Source organism: Bos javanicus, chromosome 3 (assembly GCF_032452875.1).
Source record: "Bos javanicus breed banteng chromosome 3, ARS-OSU_banteng_1.0, whole genome shotgun sequence".
In the NCBI taxonomy this organism is placed as follows: domain Eukaryota; kingdom Metazoa; phylum Chordata; class Mammalia; order Artiodactyla; family Bovidae; genus Bos; species Bos javanicus.
The window spans coordinates 71,098,029-71,115,148 of NC_083870.1; positions in this window are offsets into that span (position 1 = coordinate 71,098,029).

Consider the following 17,120-nt stretch of genomic DNA (forward strand, 5'->3'; position numbering starts at 1 on the left):
AAGTGATGGGACCAGATGCCACCCAGGACACATAGCTAATTCATGATGAACTTAGGTCTAGAATCTTGGGCTTTCCTACCAAATGTCTTTTTTTATTTTTTGTATGCCATGGCATTTTTATGTAACCCTTATGAAAATCACCTAATTTGATGTTTAAATATTGACTTTAAGTCTATTTCTTTAAGTCATCTGAGAAAAACTTATGATGGTTTTTCCTATAATCACCTTCTCTATGGTTTAAGTCAGCCATTTTTCACTCAAATATCTTAGTTTTAAGCCAAGATGTATAATTTATTGAACAGTTTCACATTCATTTTATTTAATCAGAATCATCTTAAAATATATTTCACATCTATTGTATCTTTTCTGAAATAAGAGATTCCAGAGTTGCTTGGGAGAAAGAATTCAAGGCTAGATATGAATATTATACTCAACTTATATATATGAAAATTATACTCAACTTAGATTTGTGATATACTTATTATGGGACCTCCTTGGTGGCTCAGATGGTAAAGAATCTGCCTGCAATGTGGGATACCTGGGTTCTATCCCTGGGTCAGGAAGATCCCCTGGAGAAGGGAATGGCTACCCACTCCAGCATTCTTGCCTGGAGAATTCCATGGACAGAGGAGCCTTGCAGACTACAGTCCATGTGGTTGCAAAGAGTCGGGATAGGACTGAGCAACTAGAACTTTCAATTTTCACTTTTTCATATTTACCATAGATATTTCTACAGAAGCTGTGATTAACTTACATTTCTATGAAAAATGGTTGCTAACCAAGTATTTCCAGTCCTTCCTCCATCAAGGAACATGGAAGAATTGTGTTTCCTGATCTCCTTATTGGTTGGTGGGGAATATGACTGGTCTTATGCCATGAGCTGTGAGTGGACACTACATGTGTAACTTCCATGCCACAGCTAGTGCCAGAACTCTGCCATAGCAGTAAGCAGTGCTCACATCTGTGGCTGGTCCATCAACCTTTGTCTTTGAATGAAGGTGTCAACAACTGTCCCTCCTAACCCATGGTGGAACTATATTGGGAGTAATAGATAGAACTTTGTTGTTTTAGGCCTTTGGAATTTTTTGGTTATTCCTACAGCACAATCTAGCCTATCCTGACTGAAATCATAGCACTTCTGACATTATGAGTATGACATTGAACAATTCACTAAATTTCTTGGATTTCAAATCTATGATTTGGAAATTAACTGTTATTTGGAGACCAAATTAGATGATGGTGGGAAATAGTAGAGTAGGAGTCAGAAAGTCTGAGTTTTACTATCTACTCTGCCACTAACTTGTATAACTTAAGGTATCTATTTCTTCTTTCATTTATTCACAAAACGCTTATTAAGCACCTATGGTGGTAAAGTACTAGAAGACAAAGATGAATAAAACATAGTTTTTGTCCTCACAGGAGCTCACAGGCAATATGGGACAAGTAGATGTAAATAAACACAGAAATATGTTGAAAGCTATAGTAGAAGTCCAGTTTACTATGCAAAGCCTAGGGGAGACTATTGCATGGCTCAGGGGAGTTAGGAAAGGTATCACAGAGAAGACATTTCAACTTGAATCTTTTCATTAGAAGAAGCAACATTTTTAGCAGGAGAAATAAGACGTGAAAATATTTTAAATAAAAAGGCAGTAACTTTTTTCTTCTCTAACATTCACACGTCTAACCTCTCCCCACCACCCCTCCCCCGCAGCCCCCCTCTCCCCCCGCCACCAGACACAAGTATGCAATGTTTGTCATGGTATCCTAATGGACCACTTTCAAAGATCCAATAATCCTTCAGACATTATCTGGGACTTAGAGAAAGAATATAAAAAGAAGGTAAATGTGCTCTGTATTAAAAGATTCAGTTCTACGTAAATTGTGGCCAGGGGAAACAGTGCAGGCCTTTTGCACAGAGAATAAAAATTGCTTTAAGCTCAGTTCAGTCACTCAGTCATGTCTGACTCTTTGTGACCCCATGGACTGCAGCACGCCAGGCTTCCCTGTCCATCACCAGCTCCTGGAGTTTGTTCAAACTCATGTCTATTGAGTCAGTGATGTCATCCAACCATCTCATTCTCTGTTGTCCCTTTCTCTTCCTGCCTTCGACCTTTCCCAACATCAGGGTCTTTTCCATTGAGTTAGTTCTTCACTTTAAGGTGGTTTTTGATTATTATTTCTAATGTTGTTATAAAGGTCTTCTCTGGTGTGTACATGTCTTAGTAGTTACTCACCCCAAACTACACAAGGAATTAGGAAGTGTATTGACTGTGCCTCACACCATGATAGAGATCTTAGAGAAGAGTATAGATGGTGTGACAAAATGTTTCCTAGTGCACTCCCTGGACTCTGCTGCCAAAGCCTCATGGTTCTAAAGCCAGAACAACTTTAATGGTTATGGATGGATTGGAGTATCCTGGGGGAAGGAACTAGGAGTAGGATTGGGCTGAATACTAATCCTGGGATGCACTGAAGTATGCAGTTACTTCAGAGGGAGAGAGGAGAAAAGTCAGGATGGGAAAGCAAGTCTAGGAACAAAAGAATAAAGGATTCGTTTTCCTTGAACACAAGAAATGGTGATTCATAGCATCTAGATTTGTTTTACATTCATTTTAATTCTTCTAATTATCAACATTGCAATAAAGTCTCATATACAGAAGACTATTTGTCTTGATTCTTGTGGAGAATTAAGGGATGGGCGCATAAAGGAAGGAGTGTCTGTCCCTATATCATTTTCCATTGCAGCTGCAGAAGATTAGAGCATCCTGAAGTATCAGGTGGTATCCAGCCATAGAGTTAATGATGACTAGAGCTGAGAGCAGAGGGAGTCATATCTCATACAACAGCAACACCAAAGGGATAGCTCAGGATCAGATATAAGACATACTAACTTTCCCCCAAATATACCAGAGAAAGGGAGGCTAACATTCTGTGTTTACAATGTGAAAGTGCCTGTCATAGTTGGGTAAAACTTAATATTTCATTGTAGCTATAGCACAGGATCTATGGGATGGTAGACCAAAAACACATACATAAACCAGGAGAGGGACCTAAATCATAAGGCAGTTCATATTGAGAAGAGATAGTAGGCTCAGTGTTAGTCCCACAGGATAGCAGAAAATTATTGAGAGCTTTAGTCAAAGAAAATTGTAATAAGATTTGTGTTTTGTAAAAGTTCTTCAGGAAATCTATGCAAGATGGATGAAAATAAAGAGCGTGTGCTAAGTTGCTTTGGTCCTGTACAACTCTTTGCGACCCTATGGACTGCAGCCCCCTACACTCCTCTGCCCATGGGATTTTCTGGGAAAGAATACTTTATGCTCTTTATGCTCTCCTTTAAAAAAAATAACTACGTGTACATCTGCATTTTGATCCTGATTTTCTTTCTATCTACTTTTGGTTAACTTTGAATCTCCTAACAATCCTACTTGGCTTGGAATTATCTGAAAATGCAGTGGTTTTACTCACAAATATATCCTTGAAATCATTTATAGAGATAAATGCTTATCAATTCCATAATAACAGTAAACATTCAGAGAATAAAATACTAATAATTTAAAATTCCATTCACAGTAACCAATAATATAAAACATGTAGAAATAGCTCTAATAAGAAATGAATGAAAGCATGCTTGAATAAACGAGTATGCCATATTTCTGGATGATAAGTCTGAATACTGTTATATATTACCTTGTCTAAACTTATATTGTAAGTTTAATATAATTAAAATAAAGCTCAAATTAGAATCTTTTTACCTTGATAAAAATATTTTAAAATTCTTGGAAAACAGTGCTCAGAAATAAATAACACAAAAGAAAAAGTGGAACTTATAATACTTTTATAGATTATATTACGTTTAAATTTATTATAAAATAATGAGTGTATTTCCATGTGCTGTACACTGTATGTGCTTATGTATTTTATGCATAATAGTTTATGTCTGGGAGGATACTCTGGAGAAGGGAATCCACTCCAGTATTCTTGCCTGGAAAATTCCATGGACAGAGGAGCCTGGCAGGCTACAGTCTTTGGGGTCACAAAGAGTTGGACATGACTGAGTGACTAAACCACCGCCATCTTGCCCCTTGCCATCCCCTCTCCCTCTGGTAATCACTAGTTTGTCTTCTATGTTTGCAGGTCTGTTTCTATCTTGTTATATAGACTCATTTGTTTTATTTTTAGTTTACACATATAAATGAAAACATAGAGCATTTTTTTAGTCTGACTTATTTCATTAAATATAATACCCTCTATCTAGGCTTTTCCATGATCCAGCTGATGTTGGCAATTTGATCTCTGGTTCCTTTGCCTTTTCTAAAACCAGCTTGAACATCAGGAAGTTCACAGTTCACATATTGCTGAAGCCTGGCTTGAAGAATTTTGAGCATTACTTTACTAGCGTGTGAGACGAGTGCAATTGTGCGGTAGTTTGAGCATTCTTTGGCATTGCCTTTCTTTGGGATTGGAATGAAAACTGACCTTTTCCAGTCCTGTGGCCACTGCTGAGTTTTCCAAATGTGCTGACATATTTAGTGCAACACTTTCACAGCATCATCTTTCAGGATTTGGAATAGCTCAACTGGAATTCCATCACCTCCACTAGCTTTGTTCGTAGTGATGCTTTCTAAGGCCCACTTGACTTCACATTCCAGGATGTCTGGCTCTAGGTCAGTGATCACACCATTGTGATTATCTGGGTCATGAAGATCTTTTTGTACAGTTCTTCTGTGTATTCTTGCCATCTCTTCTTAATATCTTCTGCTTCTGTTAGTCCATACCATTTCTGTCCCTTATCAAGCCCATCTTTGCATGAAATGTTCCTTTGGTATCTCTGATTTTCTTGAAGAGATCTCTAGTCTTTCCCATTCTGTTGTTTTCCTCTATTTCTTTGCATTGATCGCTGAAGAAGGCTTTCTTATCTCTTCTTGCTATTCTTTGGAACTCTGCATTCAATGTTTATATCTTTCCTTTTCTCCTTTGCTTTTCACTTCTCTTCTTTTCACAGCTATTTGTAAGGCCTCCCCAGACAGCCATTTTGCTTTTTTGCATTTCAGATGACGCCACCCTTATGGCAGAAAGTGAAGAGGAACTAAAAAGCCTCTTGATGAAAGTGAAAGTGGAGAGTGAAAAAGTTGGCTTAAAGCTCAACATTTAGAAAACGAAGATTGTGGCATCCGGTCCCATCACTTCATGGGAAATAGATGGGGAAACAGTGGAAACAGTGTCAGACTTTATTTACTTGCAGCAGGTAGCCAAATTGCATCAACTGGAGCTTCAGCTTTAGCATCAGTTCTTCCAATGAATATTCAGAGTTGACTTCCTTCAGGATTGACTGGTTTGATCTCCTTGCTTGAGAGTCCAAAGGACTCTCAAGAGTCTTCTCCAGCACCACAATTCCAAAGCATCAATTTTTCGGTGCTCAGCCATCTTTATGATGGTCCAGTTCTCACATCCATTCATGACTACTGGAAAAACCATAGCTTTGACAATATGGGCCTTTGTCAACAAAGTGATGTCTCTTCTTTTTAATATGCTGTCTAAGTTTGTCATAACTTTCCTTCCAAGGAGCAAGTGTCTTTTAATTTCTTGGCTGAAGTCACCACCACAATGCTGTGATCCATGAAGGGGTTTGCCAACTTAGGAAGAGTCAAAAATATAGATGGAATTATCTAGGAAAACCTGTGAAAAAGCTTCTTGTTTAATGGAATGAATCTCCATGACATACACAGAAAACCCATAAAGTTTTGAGACTATTGCAGCAGCAAAATATTACCAGCTTTATCCTAAATGGATAGAGTAGATGAAAGAAGGCTGTTGGACTCTCCAAAGTCTGAACAAAAACAGGAAATAGGCTGACTGAACTACTCAGCTACAAACACATTCTAACCTTCATGAAAAAGAAAGAATGACTCAGAGTGACAGCACTGGCCCAGAGTGGTGAGACTCAAGTCGCAGAGGATTATTCCTAGACCCTAAAATGCAATGAAATTGGATTTTGAAATTACTTAAGAGCAGTGACTTTTTCTCTTTCATTTTCTCTCCTTTTGAGTGAGGTTGTCTAAAACCTTTTTACTATGACTCTCTTAGCATTTTATTTGGGATGCCGTTAATCTGTTTTCTAGGACTATGTAAGAAGTCAGCTTGGATATTTAGCTGAAAATTTTTATAGGAAAAGTATTGAAGATGTGGCCTGGTTTCTTCTTGCTGCTTGTAGTAAAATGCAAGAAGAGAGGAGATGATAGAAAATAGATTTGAAGATGGCACACTTCGATGATTGAGGAAGTAGCCACAAACCAAGGAATAAGGAATAGAAGCTGAAAAAGGCAAGGAAATAGACTTTCTCCCTAAGACTCAGCAGAAGGAAAAGTAATGGACCATAACCGCCTGGGTTTATTTCTGGGCTCTGTGATCTGTTCCATTGATCCATGTGTCTGTTTTTGTGCCAGTGTCATGATCTTTTGATTACTGTAGATTTGCAGTACTCAAGTTAGGCAGCATGATACCTCCAGCTGTTTCCTTTTCTCTTAAAATTGCTTTGCAATTTGGGGTCTTTTGTGGTTTTATATAAATGTTTAGTATTATTTGTTCTAGTTCTGTGAAAAATGTGGGTGGACCCAGACAGTATTATGCTCAGTGAAATAAATCAGACAAATACACTATGTTATCACTTATCTGTAAATCTAAAACATCAAATGAATATGCATAATAAAACAGAAACAGAGTCAGATAGAGAGAACAAACTAGTGGTTACAAGTAGGAGAGAGGGGAGGAGAGGGGCAATATAGGTGTAAGGGATTAAGAGACGCAAACTACTTTGTATAAAGTAAATAAGAAAAACAGTTATATTGTTTAGCTCAGGGAAATATAGCCACTATTTTATCATAGATTTAAATGGAGTATAATCTGTAAAAATAGTGAATCACTTATATTGTATCTGAAATTAATATTCAAAATATAAATCAGCTATACTTCAATTAAAAAAGGGAAAAGTTCACTTTTTATGTGAATGAAGGAACTGGTTAGTAATGTCTTTTTAGAATTGCAGAAAATTAGAAGCTGATATCTGAGATTTTTCTAATCAGATTACAAAGGATGATACACCAGCAGGATATGTCAACACCTGGGTCCACAGAGATTTTGATGAAGGAAAAATATTATTTCTTCCTGACTCAGAATCTTATTGTACTGATTTGAAACAAGCTATGGAGTATGGTATGCAGAATTCTGTGATGGCCCCCAAGGGTTCCACCAACTGGCATAAGATCTTCCTGTAATCCTCTCCTCTTGAGTGTGATCAGGACCTGAGGACATGATGGGGCAGTTATTCTCCTGGTTAGATTTTGTGATGCATGAGTGCTTACTTTGAGAAATTGAGGAGCAAGGTTCTGGCAGCTTAGCTAGGACCTGACAGGGGCCTCCAGTAGCTGAGAATGATCCATAGCCACTAGACATCAAGAAATGGAAGTCTCAGTCCTAAAACAGAATTATTACAACAATTTGGAAGAGCACCACAAGCTGCAGATGAGAATACAACTTTATCTGACCCCTTTATTATAGCCTGTTAAGACCTGGAGCTGAGTACCCAGTCAAGCCACACTTTGACATCTGACACATGGAGAACATAAATTTGTGTTGTTTTAAACCACTAAATTTGCCTTTATTTGTTATACAATATAAGAAAACTAATACATGGGGTAAACTTTAGTATAATATCCTCCTTTAAGAAAGAGTACTATTACCCTACGTAGCTTGGCCTGGTGCACTGTTCTGCTATTTACTAGTAAAGGCTGGGAATACACTTGTACCCAGGGGATATTCCACTTTCTAAATCTTGTCTTTTTCAGAGTGTCGCCTACAGGAACTGGAGGAAGTAAGAGAAAACCATTGTAGGGTGCCAGCTAGGTTTCAAGGACTATACTTTCTACCTTTTCCTTATTTTACCCTCAAAAATTCATGGAGAGGCAGGTACTAAGAGCCCCATGTCTTAAAAGAAATGGACTCAGAATTATTTGGTCACTTGCAAAATGTGATGCCGTTAGCGAAAGTCCTATCCCCCAGATCCTGCTGACTTTTACTGTCTCCTCTTTGTTCATTAATATTATTTATTCCTTTTCTAGACATTCTACTTTAACTCCTCAGCCAACCCTAGAACAAATAACAAATATCTATCTGTGGCTGATAAACTGGCAACCCAGTCTATCCATAATTATTTCATGTTTCTTGAGAATAGAATAAAAAAAAACTAGCACCTTTATTAATGTATAGAAATAACCTGCGTAATTATACAATTAATATAATTTTTACAAGGTAGGGATTATACTGTTAGTCATATCATGAGTTGATTCAAAAGTATTTTCAAATGTCGAGGTGAAACCTAATATGAAACTATTCAGCAAGATATAAGGCAATTTCCAAGCCAACATCTGCACTTACAGTTACTTTGGGATTTTGTAGTCTTTAAATTGTCTTAGATTACACTCTTTCCAGTTACATGTTTTATGAGGTTTTATCTTTTTTTAATACAAATAATGCCTAAAAATCATCAGTAACATTTCAGGGAAGCTCAGAGCTGTAGAAGCAATTAGAGTCAAGAGGGAAGTTATCAGCCAGAATGAAAAGAGCTAAGAGATCACAGACATTGGCTGCATTCTCTCCTTAGAGAGGGCTTCATCAGTACAATACTCACACTGATGTCAAGATTAATGAAATTGCTAAATCTGGGGCATGACAAAGACTTTGAATGCCAGTTAATGAAGAATATGTAGCAAAATAGAGTTATTGGCTATACAAAAGTGCTATCTATTGCTTGATTGATCATTGTTAATAAATTTATTTTATGAATACTTATTTTTAGATACTCAATTTTTAAAATTAATTATTTACTCACTCTTCACATTGATGTTGTATGTAATATTGACATGCCTGATATATTCTTTTATTTATTAGAAAATAACTTTTGCTTTTTCTTTATTATGATACATTTTATTTTGTGCAGAATTATTCACCGCTTTTCAGGAATTTGAGAATCCACCTTCTATTGCAGGAGATGCAAGAGACATGAGTTTGATCCTTGAGTTGCGAAGATCCTCTAGAATAGGAAATGGTACCCTATTCCAGTGTTCTTGCCTGGAAAATTCCATATGCAGAGAAGGCTGGCAGGCTACAGACCATGGGGCCACAAAGAGTTATATACAACTGTGACTAACACACACAAATAATACAACTTATCTTTTACTCCCACACTTTTTATCTAAAGAGACTTGAGGTATTACACAAGCCAACCTCACCCAACTGAGTCCCTCACCCTTATCACACCTAATTCAAACCAAGCCTTTTCAGACTCCAACTAGGCCTGCCATCTCTCCTGTCAGAGATGCTTACAGAACTTTTGGAGAACACAAGAGGAGGATACTGGAGGAGAGAACAGAAGATGTTAGACCTACCAAGTGGGAAAGAACATAAAGTAATCAGCTCCATGTGTAGTGGTGGTGTTCAGAACTAAACACATATGTGAATAAGGAGAGAAAAGATGACAACAAAAAGACCTGGACTCGGAATCAAGCAGTCTGGATCTTAATCTTGATTCTAGAACATATTTGCTATGACCAGTGTGTTTTCTTAGCAAAACTCTGTTAGCCTCTGACCTACTTCATTTTGCACTCCAAAGCCAAATTTGCATGTTATTCCAGGTATCTCTTGACTTCCTACTTTTGCATTACAGTACCCTATAATGAAAAGGACATATATTTTAGGTGTTAGTACTAGAAGGTCTTGTAGGTATTCATAGAACCGTTCAACATCAGCTTCCTCAGCATTACTGGTCGGGGCATAGACTTGGATTACTGTGACACTGAATGGTTTGCCTTGGAAACAATTAGAGATCATTGTGTCATCTTTGAGACTGCATCCAAGTACTGCATTTTGGACTCTTTTGTTGACTAAGGTGGCTACACCATTTCTTCTAAGGGATTCTTGTCCACAGTAGTAGATATAATGGTCAGCGGAGTCAAATTCACCCACTCCAGTCCATGTTAGTTCACTGATTCCTAAAATGTTGATGTTCACTCTTGCCATCTCCTGTTTGACCACTTCCAGTTTGCCTTGATTCATGGACCTAACATTCCAGGTTCCTATGGAATACTGCTCTTTACAGCATTGGACTTTACTTCCATCACCAGTCACATCAACAACTGGGTATTGTTTTTGCTTTGGCTCTGTCTCTTCATTTTTTTCTGGAGTTATTTCTCCACTAGTCTCCAGTAGTATATTGGGCACCTACCAACCTGTTGAGTTCATCTTTCAGTGTCCTATCTTTTTGCCTTTTCATACTGTTCAGGGAGTTCTCAAAGCAAGAATAATGAAGTGGTTTGCCATTCCCTTCTTCAGTGGACCATATTTTGTCAGAACTCTCCACCATGACCCGTCCAGCTTGGGTGGCCCTATAGGACATGGCTCAAGATAATGCAGTGGTCATAGCAAACACCCTCTTCCAACAACACAAGAGAAGACTCTACACATGGACATCACCAGATGGTCAATACTGAAATCATATTGATTATATTCTTTGCAGCCAAAGATGGAGAAGCTCTATACAGTCAGCAAAAACAAGACTGGGAGCTGACTGTGGCTCAGATCATGAACTCCTTATTGCCAAACTTAGACTTAAATTGAAGAAAGTAGGGAAAACCACTAGACCATTCAGGTATGGGCTAAATCAAATCCCTTACAATAATACAGTGGAAGTGACAAATAGATTCAAGGGAATAGATCTGATAGACAGAGTGCCTGAAGAACTATGGATGAAGGTTCCTGACATTGTACAGGAGGCAGTGATCAAGACCATCCCCAAGAAAAATAAAGGCAAAAGGCAAAATGTTTACCTGAGCAGGCCTTAAAACAGCCAAGAAAAGACAAGACATGAAAGGAAAAGGAGAAAAGGAAAGATACACCCATTTGAATGCAGAGTTCCAAAGAATAGCAAGGAGAGAGAAGAAAGCATTTCTAAGTGATCAATGCAAAAAAATAAAGGAAAACAATAGAATGAGAAAGACTAGAGATCCTTTCGAGAAAATTAGAGGTTCCAAGGGAACATTTCATGCAAAGATGGGCACAATAAAGGACAGAAATGGTATGGACCTAACAGAAGCAGAAGATATTAAAAGAGGTGGCAAGAATACACAGAAGAACTGTACAAAAAAGATCTTCATGACTCAGATAACCATGATGGTGTGATCACTCACCTAGAGCCAGACATCCTAGAACGTGAAGTCAAGTGGGCCTTAAGAAGTATCACTATGAACAAAGTTAGTGGAGGTATGAAATTCCAGTTGAGCTATTTCAAATCCTAAAATATATGCTGTGAAAGTGCTGCATTCAATATGCCAGCAAATTTGGAGAACTCAGCAGTGGTCACAGGACTGGAAAAGGTCAGTTTTCATTCCAATCCCAAAGAAAGGCAATGCCAAAGAATGTTCAAACTTGTGCACAATTGCACTCATCTCACATGCTAGTAAAGGAATGCTCAAAATTCTCCAAGCCAGGCTTCAACAGTATGTGAACATGAACTTCCATATTTTCAAGCTGGATTTAGAAAAGACAGAAGAACCAGAGATCAAATTGTCAACACCAAAGCCTTTGACTGTGTGGATCACAATAAAGTGTGGAAAATTCTGAAAGAGATGGGAATACCAGGCCACCTGACCTGCCTCTTGAGAAACCTGTATGCAGGTCAGGAAGCAACAGTTAGAACTGGACATGGAACAACAGGCTGGTTCCAAATAGGAAAAGGAGTACGTCAAGGCTGTATATTGTCACCCTGCTTATTTAACTTATATGCAGAGTACATCATGAGAAATGCTGGGCTGGAGGAAGCACAAGCTGGAATCAAGCTTGCTAGGGGAAATATCAATAGCTTCAGATATGCAGATGACACTACCCTTATGGCAGAAAGTGAAGAGGAACTAGAGTCTCTTGATGAAAGTGAGAGGACAGTTAAAAAGTTGGCTTAAAATTTAGCATTCCAAAACAAAGATCATGGCATACAGTCCCATCACTTCATGGCAAATAGATGGGGAAACAATGGAAACAGTTTCAGAATTTATTTTTTTTGGCTCCAAAATCAGTGCAGATGTTAACTGAAGCCATGAAATTAAAATACATTTGCTCTTTGGGAGAAAAGTTAGGCTCAAACTAGACAGCATATTGAAAAGCATATTACTTTGCCACCAAAGATCCGTGTAGTCAAAGCTATGGTTTTTCCAGTAGACATGTATGGATGTTAGAGTTGGGGGTTAAAGAAAGATGAGTGCCAAAAAATGGTTGTTTTTGAACTGTGGTGTTGGAGAAGACTCTTGTGAGTCCCTTGGACTGCAAGGAGATCCAACCAGTCCATCCTAAAGGAAATCAGTCCTGAATATTCATTGGAAGGACTATGCTGAAGCTCAAACTCCAATACTTTGGCCACCTGATGTGAAGAACTGACTCAATGGAAAAGACTCTGATTCTGGGAAAGATTGAGGGCAGAAGGAGAAGGAGTCGACAGAGGATGAGACAGTTGGATGTCACTACTGTTGCGATGGGCATGAGTTTGAGTAAGATCCAGAAGTTGGTGATTGACAGGGAAGCCTGACCTGCTGCATTCCTTTGGATTGCAAAGAGTCAGACACCACAGAGCAACTGAACTGAACTGAACTGAACAACACAGTGAGCAAGATAAACCTCCATAATAAAGAAACCATAACATACAAGACAATTTTTTCCTTTTTTTTTCTTTCGTAATAAAATGGCTTATGTTACTGTCATTTTCAGGTTAGCAGAAAAAGCAAAGAAAAACTGGGCAAGACACTTTATGTTAAAATAGTGTGAAGTCATGCACATTATTTCCATTTCCATTCCATTGGCTAAACCTAATTATATGGTATGCTTTTCCCATGTTGTATACATCCAAGGGCATCATTGGCACTGGATTTTGTGATCATGATGCCCCCCTGGTTGTGTGCAGAGTGGCAGCTCTGGCTTGGTGGCTTCTACTGCAAGAGAGCTGCAGTAGGCAGAATTGTGTTATCCATAACCTTTGCCCTCTAATGTTTCTCTAAAGATTATATTTAATTATATGTCAAAGGGGTGTAATTACGATTACTAATCAGCTGAATTTAAGGTAAATAGATTATCCTAAAATATACAGTTGGGTCTAATATAAGCAATGGAACTATTAAAAGCAGAGATATTTCTGTGGTTGAAACAGAAGGGAAATCAGAGATTCAGAGCAAGAGAATTCAGTATGCCATTGTTGATTTGAAGATGAAGGACTATGTATTAAGAAAACAGAGACCTCTCAGTTTTAGAAATGGTAAGGGACTCAATTCTGCCTACAATCTAACTGAAATTAGGAGCAGATTCTTCCTCAGAGTCTTCTGGTAAGAGCTTAGCCCAGCCACCATCCTGATTTTGGCTTTGAGAGGCCCTGGGTCAATAATGTAGCTGAATCTACATGGACTTCTTGCCTACAGAACTGTGACAGATAATAAATGGGAGCTGTTTTAAGCTGATAAATTTTGATAGTTTGTTATGACAGCAATAGAAATCTGATTCAAGAAGTTTTAAAATACAGTCTCTAGCTATGAAGTCAAATGTGAAGCCAAAATTTATTACTAAAAGGCAAGAGGAGAGAACATGTATTGTGGTGAATCAGTGGACTCTACAACAGCCACTCTTTGCAAGATTGTGGCCTCAGGTTATTCATCTGTGAAGATTTGACCTAACCAGAGGATCTCTGTGGTTCCTTTGCTATGATACAATATGATGGCAACATTAGGGGTAGAGTAAGTTCTGTCTTTCTATGTAGGCTGCCCTGCATAGATTAAGAACTTGGTGCTTTCATTGACTGCAAGGAGCATGGGTTTGATCCCCATCTGGGAATTAAGATCCCTCAGGCTGTACAGAATGGGCAAAAAAAAAAAAAAAAGGAGTGGCAGAATATAGTAAATTTTCTGTTAGAACTGAACCAGTTAATATTTGATTCCAAGACATATAAGTCATTGCTTATTTTCAGACTCAGGTGAGTCTGCTCTCAAAAACTGCACTGTGAAGTCTAATGAATTCCCCACATATGGTAACAAATGATTAAACGATTGTATCTGAGGTTATGACCTTCCTCACCACTAGCTTTTGATTTTGCTTTTGTTCCATTTAAGGTCTTGTAAGATCTTAATTTCCTTCAATAAAGGTTTACTTAAGAACTGAAACTCATTAAACTCTGAAAGGACTCATAAAAATTCAGGTCTACTTTCCCTGCGAAATGCTAACTAAATTTCAAGTAATGCAGTAAAATAAAATGAAGCTTTTTTTTGTCTCTACCACATATCTTGTTAGTTGACAAGTTTGGAATTTAGTTTGTATGATGTTTCTTCCCAAGAATATGATGAGTCAGAAATTTCTGTAAGAAAACATGCTCCTCTATAGTCTCAAGCTGAACTCATCATTAATGAATTGTGAAGAGTCTCAGGCTTAAAAAAGTTTTTTAAAAATTATTTTTAACATCTTTCCATAAAAAATCACTTGTCACTTAGTTATAAGGTAGTAGAATTAAAAAAATAATAAAAAAAATTACTCTCCATATTTTTACTGGAGTTGGAACCAGATATCTGTTTAAAAACCACTGAAGAGGCCTTTGTATACACTCAAAATGATGTTGTACCCTTGATACCTGTGAATGTGACCATATTGAAGAGCAGATGATCAAGTTAAAGTGAGGTCTAAAGTGGGTTCTATCCTATATGGCTATGTCCTCACAAGGGGAGATTTGGTCTCAGAGATAGATGGACATACAGGGAAGATGATATAAAGACACAGGCAAAACATCATCTATAAACCAAAGCCTGAGGCCACTAGAAGCTAGGAGAGAAGGATGGAACAGATGTATCCTCACGGCCCTGAGAAGAAACCAACCCTGCTGACACATTGACTTTGGACTTTTAGCTTCCAGAATTATGAAATGATAAATATCCACTGCTTAAGCCACCTAGTATGTGGTACTTTGTTATAGGCAGCCCTGAGAAATAACCATGAGTCCCAAGTTTAATTGTTTGCTAGAAAGAAATCTGGGCTTCCCCAATGGCTCAGCAGGTAAAGAATATACCTGCAATGCAGGAGACAAAGGAGACACGGGTTTGAGCCTTGGGTTGAGATGATCCCCCTGGAGGAGGAAATGGCAAACCACTCCAATATTCTTGCCTGAAAAATCCCATGGACAGAGGAGCCTGGCGAGTTACTGTCCAAAGGGTCGCAAAGAGTTGGACATGACTAAGCACAAGCCCAGAAAGAAATCTATGCTAAACAGAGGAGAGGGCAAGTTATCTTCATGGATACTTTCCTCTGGATATTTCCTGAATGGATACTTTTTTTTAATCAATAAAAGTAGACATAAAGATGGAATTAATTAATATGCTCTTAAAATAGAGATGCTTAAAACATGCTTAAAATATCAATTGTCCCTAAGTCAATTTAAAAATACCATAGTTTTAGTTTTCTAGAACTATAAAAACTTTAAAAAGTTTATATATATAAAAAAATTAACCAAGCAAGATCAGCCTGAGGAACTCTAATAAAGTGGAGTAATATAACAAATTATCACAGACTTAAAAGACTTAAAACAGCAAAATGTACCATTTCATAGTGTCTGTAGGTCAGAAGTCAAGCTGTGATATAACTAGCTTCTCTGCTCAGGGTGTTACAGAGTTAAGTCAAGATGCTGGCTGGGCTATTTTATCATTTGGAGCTCAGAACCCTCTTCCAATTTCCTTTGGGTCCTTGGCAGGATTCAATTTCTTGGTGCTGTACCACTGAGGTCTCCATTTTCTTGCTGGCTGGGGGTGGTAGTTTGCTATCATTTTAAGAAGTTGCTTATGATCTTTGACATGCGTTCCCCTGCTTTTTCAAAACTAGCTGTGGAATATTGTTTACTTTGCTTTGAACTTCTTCCTTCAAAGCCTACCTAGATTAGGCCTGTTGTTGTTGTTCAGTCGCTAAGTTGTGTCTGACTCTTGTGTGACCCTATGGACTGTAGCCCACCAGGTTCCTCTGTTCATGGGATTTCCCAGGCAAGAATACCAAAGTGGGTTGCATTTCCTTCTCCAGGGGATCTTCTGGACCCAGGGATTGAACCTGGGTCTCCTGCACTGGCAGACAGATTCTTTATCACTGAGCTACCAAGGAAGTACCAGATCAGGCCTATCTGGGATAATTTCTTTCTCCAGTCAGCTGTGCCATAGAACATGCTAATCAAGAGAGTGATAGTCCATCATATATATACACGTGTCTTCCTCACTCAAGGGCTGGGGAATTATGTAAGGGTGTGGATCATTGGGTAGTCATCTTAGAATTCTGCCTACTGCAAAACAAAGGTTATTCATTACAATACAGTTTAGGATGGTAGAAATGTAGCTTCACAACAGAGTACTACACAATACAAAGCGTAAAGACATTTGATTACAGAAAGACACATTATTAAATTAGAAAAATGTCAAAAGCAGAGCAGTATAGAGCTATGTTTATCTTTGTGTAAGAGTTGGAGAAAATAAGGGTTTAAAGTTATTTGTTTATATTTGTGTACATTCATGTAAACACTGAAAAATTAAAGGGAGTTGTTATATTTTGCGTATAGTGCGGGAATGGTCAAAGGTGGATAGAGATGTGAGTAAAAGCTCTCAATGAATAATTTTTTATGCTATTTTGATTGTTGAACAATTAAAAATATATAATCTATTAAAACTAGAATTTAAAATTATAGGAAGCAAACAATTATTCTACCTACTACGTGCAAATCCTTGCTGGGTAAGGAGTAAAATAATGATTAAAGTACAGTTCCTGTTGTAAAGTAGCAGACAGTATGCTAGTGGTCAAAAGTCAAATCCAGAATTGACTATAATTCAGATAAAGGAAATGTCATAACAGAAAGATTAGCAAACTAGTCACTGGTTTTAAAGGAGAAAGTGATTGCACCAAGTGCCTGCATAAACTAGTGTTTTAGTAGGATATACCCTTTTGTCTGTGAGAAAGGGCAGTTTAGATCATTGTCTATTGATCCACATAATTCAAACTTTCACATTTAAAGAACAAGAGGA